This window comes from Bombina bombina, chromosome 5, assembly GCF_027579735.1.
Source record: "Bombina bombina isolate aBomBom1 chromosome 5, aBomBom1.pri, whole genome shotgun sequence".
NCBI classification, from domain to species: domain Eukaryota; kingdom Metazoa; phylum Chordata; class Amphibia; order Anura; family Bombinatoridae; genus Bombina; species Bombina bombina.
Window position 1 is genome coordinate 101,790,040 of NC_069503.1, and position 13,900 is coordinate 101,803,939.

General features: G+C 37.5%; 1 pseudogene; it reads left to right on the forward strand.

Moving 5' to 3' along the window:
• Positions 1-13,900, forward strand: part of LOC128659997 (zinc finger protein 850-like) — a 254,398-nt pseudogene that overhangs the window by 158,311 nt on the left and 82,187 nt on the right.

Sequence of the window (13,900 nt, forward strand, 5' to 3'; positions counted from 1 at the left end):
AGTGAAGGGTTAATACACACTGTGCTGCTCTCTGTGCTAGTGAAGGGTTAATACACACTGTGCTGCTCTCTGTGCTAGTGAAGGGTTAATACACACTGTGCTGCTCTCTGTGCTAGTGAAGGGTTAATACACACTGTGTTGCTCTCTGTGCTAGTGAAGGGTTAATACACACTGTGCTGCTCTCTGTGCTAGTGAAGGGTTAATACACACTGTGCTACTCTCTGTGCTAGTGAAGGGTTAATACAAACTGCACAGCTCTCTGTGCTAGTGAAGGGTTAATACAAAGTGCAGATCTTATCAGTGCTAGTGAAAGTGCTAATATATATTGTGTAGCTTTATGTATATAGTGTAGCTGTAATGTACTAGTAGAGGATATGACAGTGACAATCTGCTCAGTTACTAATTTTATGAATTTGCAACATTTAACCTTTTAAAGCCGTTATGCCGTTCCATTCCGTCATAATTAGACTGGGCTTTAAAGCCGTTATGACGGAATGGAACGTCATAACTAACGGCTGTCCTGAAGCCTTCTGTGCTTCAGGGATTTAATCGCGGTCTGGAGGGCGTTCCTAGGATTGTAGGGACGCCCCCCAGATGCGATCCAATAATTGAAATCTCGCGATCGTATGCACGATCGCGTAGTTTCAATTTGTCTACATCGGAACAGTTGTTCCGATGTAGGCACTTTAACCCTGTCACGAAAGGGTTAAACAATGTTAGCATCCAATTTGTTTTTGAAATGTTTACATTTTTTTCTTTTTGTCTGATTGGCTGCTGCTTAACATGTGACTTCTCTGCATGTATTCTGGGAGATGTAGTTCTGTATTGAACTGACCTTTGTTCCCCTCCCATTTACTTCCTGTGCAGTTCCTGCTGGGTGAGTGAGTCAGGCTGTGTGTATTGTGTGATAAAACGTTTTAGTCACTTTCTAGTCTGCTTAAAAAGTTTATAATTGTTATAAATGTTGTTCTTTTAATGCATGTTATTTACCTGCTTGTGCCAGGCAATGGGTTACTAAGTGCCGTTCTTTGTGTTAGTCAATGGTTAATACTCACTGTGCTACTCTCTGTGCTAGTGAAGGGTTAATACACACTGTGCTGCTCTCTGTGCTAGTGAAGGGTTAATACACACTGTGCTGCTCTCTGTGCTAGTAAAGGGTTAATACATACTGTGCTGCTTTGTGTGCTAATAAGGGGTTAATACACACTGTGCTGCTTTCTGTGCTAATAAGGGGTTAATACACACTGTGCTGCTCTCTGCTAGAGAAGGGTTAATACACACTGTGCTGCTCTCTGTGCTAGTGAAGGGTTAATACACACTGTGCAGCTCTCTGTGCTAGTGAAGGGGTTAATACACACTGTGCTGCTATCTGTGCTAGTGAAGGTTTAATACACACTGTGCTGCTCTCTGTGCTAGTGAAGGGTTAATACATACTGTGCTGCTCTCTGTGCCAGTGAAGGGTTAATACACACTGTGTTGCTCTCTGCTAGTGAAGGGTTAATATACACTGTGCTGCTCTCTGTGCTAGTGAAGGGTTAATACACACTGTGCTGCTCTCTGTGCTAGTGTAGGGTTAATACACACTGTGCTGCTCTCTGCTAGTGAAGGGGTTAATACACACTGTGCTGCTCTCTGTGCTAGAGAAGGGTTAATACACACTGTGCAGCTCTCTGCTAGTGAAGGGGTTAATACACACTGTGCTGATATCTGTGCTAGTGAAGGGTTAAGACACACTGTGCTGCTCTCTGTGCTAGTGAAGGGTTAAGACACACTGTGCTGCTCTCTGTGCTAGTGAAGGGTTAATACAAACTGTGCAGCTCTCTGTGCTAGTGAAGGGTTAATACATACTGTGCTGCTCTCTGTGCTAGAGAAGGGTTAATACACACTGTGCTGCTCCCTGTGCTAGTGAAGGGTTAATACACACTGTGCTGCTCTCTGTGCTAGTGAAGGGTTAATACACACTCTGCTGCTCTCTGTGCTAGTGAAGGGTTAATACACACTGTGCAGCTCTCTGTGCTAGTGAAGGGTTAATACACACTGTGCTGCTCTCTGTGCTAGTGAAGGGTTAATACACACTGTGCTGCTCTCTGTGCTAGTGAAGGGTTAATTCACGCTGTGCTGCTCTCTGTGCTAGTGAAGGGTTAATTCACGCTGTGCTGCTCACACTACCTCCAACTCAATCTGTCCAAAACTAAGCTGCTTCTTATTTCCTCATCTTCGAGACATCCAACACCTGACATTTCTCTGATGGTTGGAGACTTTATTCTCAACACCTCACCCCAGGTCTGATGTCTTGGGGTTACACTTGACTCAGAACTCACATTCAACCCACATATACAAGCGCTTACCAAATCCTGCTGTTCACACATACACAACATTTCCAGAATTCGCCCCTTCCTTACTGAAAAAACTACAAAAATACTTATTCATTCTCTCATTTTGTCACCACGCATTGATTATTGCAATCTACTTCTAAATGGCCTTCCAAAACACAGCCGCTCCTCCCTCCCATCTATTATGAATGCTTCTGCTAGACTCATCCACCTAAGTCACCGATCTACATCAGCTGCTCCGCTCTGCCAGTCTCTACACTGGCTCCCCATACACTCCAGAATAGAATTTATAGTATTAACCTTAACTTACAAAGCACTCAACAGTCTAACTCCCAACTATATTTCCTCTCTCATCATGAAATATTCCCCATCCCGTCCTCTTTGATCAACCTCTGACCTACGTCTCTCCACTCCTGTTATTTCTATGTCCCACTCCCGTCTCCAAGAGTTCACACGTGCTGATCCTGTTCTCTGGAACTCTCTACCCCGCTCCATAAGACTGTCTCCAACCTTGTATAGCTTCAGACACTCCTTGAAAACCACCTATTCAGAGATGCTCACCATCTCTCATCTTAACCAAACTAATACATGAACTGCCTGACACACTGCTGCAACTACAACCGATGTGAAAAACTACCCCCAACCTTATGTCTCTGCAGCCTAAACCTGTAGACTGTGAGCTCTCCGGAGCAGGGCCCCCTTCTTCCTGTACTAGATTTGTTTAGTTTTGTATTTTATCACAAATCCTTGTCATTGTATACCCCTATCACTGCACCAGCGCTACGGAATTTGGTGACGCTATACAAATAAATAATAATAATAAGGGTTAATACACACTGTGCTGCTCTCTGTGCTAGACAAGGGTTAATACACACTGTGCTGCAGTCTGTGCTAGTGAAGGGGTTAATACACACTGTGCTGCTCTCTGTGCTAGTGAAGGGTTAATACACTGTTCTCCTCTCTGGGCTAGTGAAGGCTTAATACAGACTGTGCTGCTCTCTGTGCCAGTGAAGGGTTAATACACACTGTGCTGCTCTCTGTGCCAGTGAAGGGTTAATACACACTGTGCTGATCTCTGTGCCAGTAAAGGGTTAATACACACTGTGCTGATCTCTGTGCCAGTAAAGGGTTAATACACACTTTAAAATGTACAGTGAGATGCAAAAAAGAGAGATTTTGCAGCGCAAAGAGAAAGACTGTTGGTTACTGGGCTTCGTTAAATACTAAAACCCACTATCAGAGTAAGCAAAAAATAAGTGTAATCAAAATTCAATACTTTGAAATACAATTGACAACTTCATTCACACAAAATAACTTTATTGGAAAAAATAATTAAAGTAGTATTCCGGCAGGACTAGTACTCACGCACACTCACACATACGGTTTAAAACTTGCTGGAACTCAGACTATGTAATTTGATCTGAATTGCACCTCATAAAATATACATCACTCCTTAACAGGAGGTATTAGAGTATTTGTGTATATATAAATGATCAACTCCTGTAGGTAAGTGAGTATGTTATTAGTAGTGGTAGTAGGGTGTATCTAATAAATACTTATACAAAAAAGCACCACCATAATATAAATAGTATCCGATTAAATTTCCGGTTTGTGTGCTAAGAAATGTAAAGTCTACAGTACACTCAATGTATATATGTTAGTCAAACAGTCAAAAGTAAAGCTGGTGGTTTACTGTGTTCCTAAATTTTAATCATTGCAAGTGTTGCAAAATATGTTAAACTGGTATTAAAGGGCCCCGGTCACAGCACAGTTATTGGTGATTTTAAAGTACGGTATATACCTTTAAATTGATTAAAGATTCAAATGCACTTTATATGCATAATACACATATGCATCATTAAGTGTAATATTAATGTATGACTAATACAACCAATTATTAACTTTGCTTTGAAAAAGAGATAGAAATTAGATTTTCAGTTCAACCTTGCTGAATAAAAATATACCAACAGGTAACCCACGAATGGAAAGATGTGCTGAGCTGAGCTAGAAAAGGTCTCTTCTATAGCGGAGGCCTGTTTAAACATTAGCTATCTTTGGAGCTTGCAGTTCAACCACACTGAGTATAAATATACCAGCAGATTACCCACAAATGGAACGATATGCTGAGCTGAACTAAAAAAAGGTCTCTTCTATAGCGGAGGCCTGTTTAACCATTTAGCTGTCGCTGGAGCTATAGTTCAACCTTGCTAAGTATAAATGTACCCACAGGTTACCCACGAATAGAAAGATATGCTGAGCTGAACTGAAAAAAGGTCTCTTCTATAACGGAGGCCTGTTTAACCATTAGTTATCACTGTATATAATTCTGAGCACAGGTTACCCACGATTGAAAAGAAGTCTGCTAATCTTAGACTGAAAAAGGTCTCTTCTATAACGGAGGCCTTGTTTTAACATTAACTGCCACTGTCTGTAAGCGTAATCACTATGGTGCAATTAGATATTAAGGCTGAGTCAGCTATTAAAATCGAGGTTCCATAACCTCGTGCAGGTGCCCCTGACGTGCGTTTCACATAACGCTTCTTCAGAGGGGTACGCACCGGCCGGACAGAGCGGGATATAAGACGATCTTAATCCCGCCCCTGTTTAGCGATTGGTTCATTGCGATAGGACTCAAAACAGTTTGATTGGTTCACATCCAATCATAACAATGACTGGCATTGATTAGATCCAATTGGATCATGAGCTAGCTGTGACATAGGACTTCAATGGAAAATAGGATTCAATGTGTCAATTCTGCAGTACGGCAGCAAATTAATATACTGAAACAAGAATTACAGAATGTATCACAGTGTTACATTGCTTATAGTATCATTCATTCTATTGTTTATAGTAGTATTTATTGAATTATTGTTATGTTAGCATAGATGGTCTTGCACGCAAAAAACGGAGGATGTAAACACAGTTTTCAGTGAATATGATATAGTGACAGTAAGTGAAAATGGCATTGAGATGCCATAATCTGATTTAAAGTGATAAATCAGTAAACACTAATGCATATTTATAGTGAGTGAAAACTCGATAATAACACATAGTATAAATTATGATATGTTTTAGAAAGAAGAAATATTCTTTATATTTTTAACAAAAATTGTTAGGTAGAGAATAAGAATAAGTATAAAAATTGTTAGGTGAAAAATCAAAAATATTTTTGATATGTGAAGATTCAAAAAGATTGAAAATAAATAAGCTGGGGAACCAACTTTAGTGAAATGTAAAAGTGGTGCTGATAATACATAATAAATAGTGTTGAAAAGTAACTATATTAAAAGTGCTTATGAACATATAAACCCAGTATATAAATAGAAACCTGTATATACTGAGATATTCCTCATGGGACAGTTTGTTAATATATGAGCTAACCATCCATAGAAACATAAAAAAATAAATAAAAAATAATAGAAAATGTTTCTATAAGTACACATTATAGTTGTTGAATTCATTTAGGCCATTGGGGTATACAGTGTTAAGAAGATGTATCCAACGACATTCTGCTTTGAGTAATGAGTCTTCAAGACTACCCCCTCTAATGCCTAAAGAGATTTTTTGAAGAACAGAAAATTTAAAATGATTCTGTTGACTTTTATGTTTTATTAAGAAATGTTTTGCAACACTAGTGATCTTTTTTCCATTTTGTTGGTCTTTTTCTGCATTTTTGATGTTATTTTTGTGTTCTAGTATTTTGACACTTGCTTCTCTAGTGGCCATGCCTACATAGGCTTTGTCACATTCACAGTAGATGACATAGATGACACCTGAGGATCTGCAATTGAAACGATGTTTCAATTTATGAGTTTGACCATATTTGTCTTTAATATCTTTTATTTTCTTCACACAAGAACACACTGAGCAGGTTCCACAGGGGTACATCCCTGGATCAGTATCACTTTTCTTAGGAATATGTAGGTAATGACTCTGTACCAAATGATCTTTCAAGTTTCTCGGTCTCCTGTATCCAATTTTCACATTGTCACCTATTAAATCCTTTAGCTCAGGATCACTTTTCAGAATATGCCAGTTTTCATTGAATATTTTTCTAACACTCTGCATCTGAGGATTATAGGTGGTAATTAGTCTTGGAATGATGGTGGAATTGTCTTTGACTTTAGGGCACAATAGTGAGTCTCTAGAGGTTTTCAGTGCTTTGTATTTAGCCTGTTTTATGGCTCTATTGCTGTACCCTCGTTGTGAAAGTCTAATAGTCAAAAGTTTGCTTTCTTGTTCAAAAATTGAGACATTGGAGCAATTTCTTCTCAATCGTAAAAATTCGCCATATGGTATGGCTTTTAAAGTACTGCCTGGATGTCCACTTGTCTTATGTAACAAAGAATTTGTGGATGTCTCTTTCCTGAACACTTTGGTTGTAATGGTACCTTCCGTACTTTTAATGATTGTAAGATCTAAGAAGTCAATTTGATGTAAATCTGCTTGATATGTTAGCTTGATGTTCAAATTGTTAACATTCAGCACTGATAGAAATTCGTCAAGATATTCACGTGTACCTTCCCAGATGAATAGTACATCATCAATGTACCTTATCCATAGTGGCACATGATTAGTGAATCTTTCCATGCCCTCCGAAAAAACAATTTTTTGTTCCCAGAATCCTAGGAAGAGGTTGGCATATGTAGGGGCACACGAAGTGCCCATTGCCGTGCCTTGTGTTTGCAGGAAAAAACTATCTTTAAATGTGAAGATATTGTGGGTCAGTACATATTTTAAGAGAACTAAAATAAACTCATTGTGTTCTTTGTTTTCAAATTCATTGGTGGATAGGAAATATTTGACTGCCTGTATTCCATCATTGTGTCTGATACTGATGTATAAGGACTCAACATCTGCTGTAATAAGCCAGGTATCATGATTTAAATGAATATTTTGTAACATTTTCAGAACCTCCATAGTATCACGGACATATGAGGGCATCATGGTAAGATATTCCCTTAACCTCTGATCTATATATTTACTAGCAGCCTCAGTTAAATTATTATTTCCTGATACTATGGGTCTGCCTGGGGGTTTGGACAGGTCCTTGTGGACCTTGGGTAAAAAATATATAGTAGCAAGAGTTGGGTTTTTTTGTATCAGGAAGTTTTTCTCAGTTTTAGTAATAGTCCCATTTTTCCACACTTTTAAAATGAGTTTATTATATTGTACTATTCATCTGGGAAGGTACACGTGAATATCTTGACGAATTTCTATCAGTGCTGAATGTTAACAATTTGAACATCAAGCTAACATATCAAGCAGATTTACATCAAATTGACTTCTTAGATCTTACAATCATTAAAAGTACGGAAGGTACCATTACAACCAAAGTGTTCAGGAAAGAGACATCCACAAATTCTTTGTTACATAAGACAAGTGGACATCCAGGCAGTACTTTAAAAGCCATACCATATGGCGAATTTTTACGATTGAGAAGAAATTGCTCCAATGTCTCAATTTTTGAACAAGAAAGCAAACTTTTGACTATTAGACTTTCACAACGAGGGTACAGCAATAGAGCCATAAAACAGGCTAAATACAAAGCACTGAAAACCTCTAGAGACTCACTATTGTGCCCTAAAGTCAAAGACAATTCCACCATCATTCCAAGACTAATTACCACCTATAATCCTCAGATGCAGAGTGTTAGAAAAATATTCAATGAAAACTGGCATATTCTGAAAAGTGATCCTGAGCTAAAGGATTTAATAGGTGACAATGTGAAAATTGGATACAGGAGACCGAGAAACTTGAAAGATCATTTGGTACAGAGTCATTACCTACATATTCCTAAGAAAAGTGATACTGATCCAGGGATGTACCCCTGTGGAACCTGCTCAGTGTGTTCTTGTGTGAAGAAAATAAAAGATATTAAAGACAAATATGGTCAAACTCATAAATTGAAACATCGTTTCAATTGCAGATCCTCAGGTGTCATCTATGTCATCTACTGTGAATGTGACAAAGCCTATGTAGGCATGGCCACTAGAGAAGCAAGTGTCAAAATACTAGAACACAAAAATAACATCAAAAATGCAGAAAAAGACCAACAAAATGGAAAAAAGATCACTAGTGTTGCAAAACATTTCTTAATAAAACATAAAAGTCAACAGAATCATTTTAAATTTTCTGTTCTTCAAAAAATCTCTTTAGGCATTAGAGGGGGTAGTCTTGAAGACTCATTACTCAAAGCAGAATGTCGTTGGATACATCTTCTTAACACTGTATACCCCAATGGCCTAAATGAATTCAACAACTATAATGTGTACTTATAGAAACATTTTCTATTATTTTTTATTTATTTTTTTATGTTTCTATGGATGGTTAGCTCATATATTAACAAACTGTCCCATGAGGAATATCTCAGTATATATAGGTTTCTATTTATATACTGGGTTTATATGTTCATAAGCACTTTTAATATAGTTACTTTTCAACACTATTTATTATGTATTATCAGCACCACTTTTACATTTCACTAAAGTTGGTTCCCCAGCTTATTTATTTTCAATCTTTTTGAATCTTCACATATCAAAAATATTTTTGATTTTTCACCTAACAATTTTTATACTTATTCTTATTCTCTACCTAACAATTTTTGTTAAAAATATAAAGAATATTTCTTCTTTCTAAAACATATCATAATTTATACTATGTGTTATTATCGAGTTTTCACTCACTATAAATATGCATTAGTGTTTACTGATTTATCACTTTAAATCAGATTATGGCATCTCAATGCCATTTTCACTTACTGTCACTATATCATATTCACTGAAAACTGTGTTTACATCCTCCGTTTTTTGCGTGCAAGACCATCTATGCTAACATAACAATAATTCAATAAATACTACTATAAACAATAGAATGAATGATACTATAAGCAATGTAACCCTGTGATACATTCTGTAATTCTTGTTTCAGTATATTAATTTGCTGCCGTACTGCAGAATTGACACATTGAATCCTATTTTCCATTGAAGTCCTATGTCACAGCTAGCTCATGATCCAATTGGATCTAATCAATGCCAGTCATTGTTATGATTGGATGTGAACCAATCAAACTGTTTTGAGTCCTATCGCAATGAACCAATCGCTAAACAGGGGCGGGATTAAGATCGTCTTATATCCCGCTCTGTCCGGCCGGCGCGTACCCCTCTGAAGAAGCGTTATGTGAAACGCGCGTCAGGGGCACCTGCACGAGGTTATGGAACCTCGATTTTAATAGCTGACTCAGCCTTAATATCTAATTGCACCGTAGTGATTACGCTTACAGACAGTGGCAGTTAATGTTAAAACAAGGCCTCCGTTATAGAAGAGACCTTTTTCAGTCTAAGATTAGCAGACTTCTTTTCAATCGTGGGTAACCTGTGCTCAGAATTATATACAGTGATAACTAATGGTTAAACAGGCCTCCGTTATAGAAGAGACCTTTTTTCAGTTCAGCTCAGCATATCTTTCTATTCGTGGGTAACCTGTGGGTACATTTATACTTAGCAAGGTTGAACTATAGCTCCAGCGACAGCTAAATGGTTAAACAGGCCTCCGCTATAGAAGAGACCTTTTTTTAGTTCAGCTCAGCATATCGTTCCATTTGTGGGTAATCTGCTGGTATATTTATACTCAGTGTGGTTGAACTACAAGCTCCAAAGATAGCTAATGTTTAAACAGGCCTCCGCTATAGAAGAGACCTTTTCTAGCTCAGCTCAGCATATCTTTCCATTCGTGGGTTACCTGTTGGTATATTTTTATTCAGCAAGGTTGAACTGAAAATCTAATTTCTATCTCTTTTTCAAAGCAAAGTTAATAATTGGTTGTATTAGTCATACATTAATATTACACTTAATGATGCATATGTGTATTATGCATATAAAGTGCATTTGAATCTTTAATTAATTTAAAGGTATATACCGTACTTTAAAATCACCAATGACTGTGCTGTGACCGGGGCCCTTTAATACCAGTTTAACATATTTTGCAACACTTGCAATGATTAAAATTTAGGAACACAGTAAACCACCAGCTTTACTTTTGACTGTTTGACTAACATATATACATTGAGTGTACTGTAGACTTTACATTTCTTAGCACACAAACCGGAAATTTAATCGGATACTATTTATATTATTGTGGTGCTTTTTTGTATAAGTATTTATTAGATACACCCTACTACCACTACTAATAACATACTCACTTACCTACAGGAGTTGATCATTTATATATACACAAATACTCTAATACCTCCTGTTAAGGAGTGATGTATATTTTATGAGGTGCAATTCAGATCAAATTACATAGTCTGAGTTCCAGCAAGTTTTAAACCGTATGTGTGAGTGTGCGTGAGTACTAGTCCTGCCGGACTACTACTTTAATTATTTTTTCCAATAAAGTTATTTTGTGTGAATGAAGTTGTCAATTGTATTTCAAAGTATTGAATTTTTTTTTTTTTTTTTTTTTTTTTTAAATATAATTTTTATTGAGGTTTAGTTAAAGACATACATAGATCATAATAACATATTCTTTTGTCATATGAGATAAGGCTTCAATGTAACAGGAGTAATATAATAAACATGCAAGAGACGTTTAGCCAACAATTTACATAATTTTCAAACATTAAACAGATAAGATGCTAATCTTTCAAGAGCCTTCTGCATGACACAATAAATTACTCTTGGGCCAACAAGAGTAGCAGGAAATAATGAAGTGGAAGAAGAAACTTGAAACCAAGGAGACCACTTTTGGATCTCAATGATAAACCTCTATTTTTTTAAGTTTAACAGCAATAAAATTTATGTAAATTCAAGCGTATAGCAACTTACTTGAAATAAATAAGGTAGGTAGAGTATAACCAATATATATAATGCTGTGTAAAATAAAAACTAATATACATTTCCTGTAGTGATAGATAGAATCTGGAGCGGGATATTTAAATATAATATTTGCTACCTGTAATAGTAGATGTAGTCTGAAATGGTATGTTCAAACTAGCACTTTGAAAGGGGCTACCCGGCGTCGTGTTAGGAGCATATAGACAGATGTGAGGTAACAGTGATCAGTCCAGCTGATCCGGATGGACTTACAGATTCTTCTCTTAAATATTATGTGGGAATTAAAGCTTAGGAAGTGAGGAATGCAATAGTTAGATTGCGGTATTCACAAGACAAACCGCGTATTTAGCTCCTCTAAAATAGAGGGTACATTATAATGTGTGGGGGAGGGGGGGAGGTGGTATAAATATATGATGTAACCCATAGTACTAACATTCTAAGTATTGGCCTCAAACTATTTATTATATTTGTGGATTATCCTGCCATCTCCGAACTAGGACTAGAGAAATGAGTGTGCAATCACCCTACCTAACTTTTCACGTATAGAAACAATTGTGAGCATCCGAAAAGTGAGACACTCTTACTCGTGGCACTGCTGGAGAGAGCTAGTAGTACAGATAAGGGTGGGCTGTAGGATGAATATACATAGTAGGATATGGTAGGATAAAGGGAACTACATACTTGTAAGGTTAGAGCTAGATTTCGATAGGATAAATCAGATTTAAATTTGTAAGATTATATAAAAAATATGGGGACAATTATAAAGATGATATTAGCAATAAACCCAGAGCTTTATCCTAGGATATATAAAAAAAAAAAAAAAAAGCGATGCTCGCACAAGCCTTTGTGCAATACTATGTAGAGCTACAACTGCAATATTTCTACTGGGCCAAATATGTGCAAAATATGAGCGTCACACCACCCCGGCCGCAGGCAGCGGTGCGCCATATCTAGTAGTTGTACCAAGGATCCCAGTATATGCATAGAAACTAATACTCAACTATTGAACCAATAGATACATATGATATAACAGAAATAGTACCGTAATGTATTAAACTAGTCATCTCCAATCCCATTATATTGCAATTTTAAACCTACTATGCAAAGGTTCAATAGCCTGTGGAACTGGATAGAGAAACTCCTGAGGGGAGTGGCTCTCACTGTATCCCCAATATTAGACCTCTATGAACTCATTTATGTCAGACAGGGATTGCTCCACATCTAATTTTGGAGGGGTCTAGACTAATAGAAGGCTGTTGAACCAAATTAATATGTAAGTAAAATGGTGTGGGTAACACAACTATAGTGCCAGGTGCTAGTTAACGGTGACTGGGGAGAGATTCTGAAGTGTCCAACTAGGTCCCAAGTACATGCTTGCAAGTTATGTTTAAGGGTTGAAATCTAAAATTACCTGTCAGGATTCCAGAAAGAAATAAAGATAGCTAGATCGTGTTAGTTTCCTGTATAAATCCAACTAAGACTAAGCTTTGACCCCCCTCTAGTGGCGACAATAGGTAATTACAGCTATTATCTAGAAATTGTAATTATTATCTTTGCTCTACATTGCGATATGAATATATTCATGTCCCAAATAGTCTCTGTTCTGTGGAAACATTAAACACTATACATTTTACTTTAAATCTCTAGTATCTCACTAGTATTTCCATTGCTGGATACAACAGTTAGTTTAACTATACTAGAAAACTTATATATAAACAAAACCCAAATATAACCTGAGAATGCAGTGAATATTAGTACCACCCAAACTAAATTGCAGCAGAAAATAAAGGTACCATTTTTTTTTTTTTGTGTGTGAGCAAGGGTGCGCAATGTATCTTATCCCCTTAGAATATATCCATAAAGAAAAGCCTTTCACTGGGGAATGTAAGCAATTAAGCTAGACATGGCAGGGATCATACAAATTTTCGGAGAAGCAACTTAAGTCTAAGTAAGGTTAGTGGGAAGCTAGCCACAGGTACAACAGATCGCTAAATGACCATACTCAACCATAAGATCTAAAGGTGCGCCTAGAGCCTAGGACTTAGGATGAATGATACTGATAGTGTCAGCCAGCAGGTCTTTGCTAGAAATATTAGTTTTGAGTCAGCAATATGTCTAATGTGTTAATTAACAGTTAGTAGGCAGTAGGGCATATATAATAGCACCAGCATTTTAGCGTGCTCTAAAGTTCATAAAGTCACTCACAACAGAAATGGGTCTCTAACCCACACCAACTCGCTGCGTTGTGCTGGGGATGAGCTGCATGTTATAATCCACTTCTCCTCTGATGATACTCCAGGCAGAGGGAGTGCAGGGGGAAAGCGGGTCCTGTAGATTGGATGAAAGAGACACACTGCAGGCCTGGAGACGTTGGAGAGAAAGTTCCAAGTTCACTGCCCCTATGTATAAAAAAAGTGAGTAACGGAGCTGCACAGAGATGTTAATATATGTGAGATCACCCGGAAAGTCACAAGCAGAGGGCAGCTCGAGGGGAGGATATGCGTATTTGACCTGTCGGGTTGTCGCTTTCCCCCTTTGTACAAGGCTATGCTGATCTGGCTCTGCGTCTTGAAGCATTACCATTGCCATAGTGAGAGACTTGTCCGCGGGTATGCCTAGTGGGTATTCGTTTCCTATATGTGATTCACCTTGTTGTTTGATGTAGTTAGAAGATGTAGTATCGCAAGTTTTTTCTCCTGCTGTGCTCGCAACCCAACCTTCATTAGATATGCT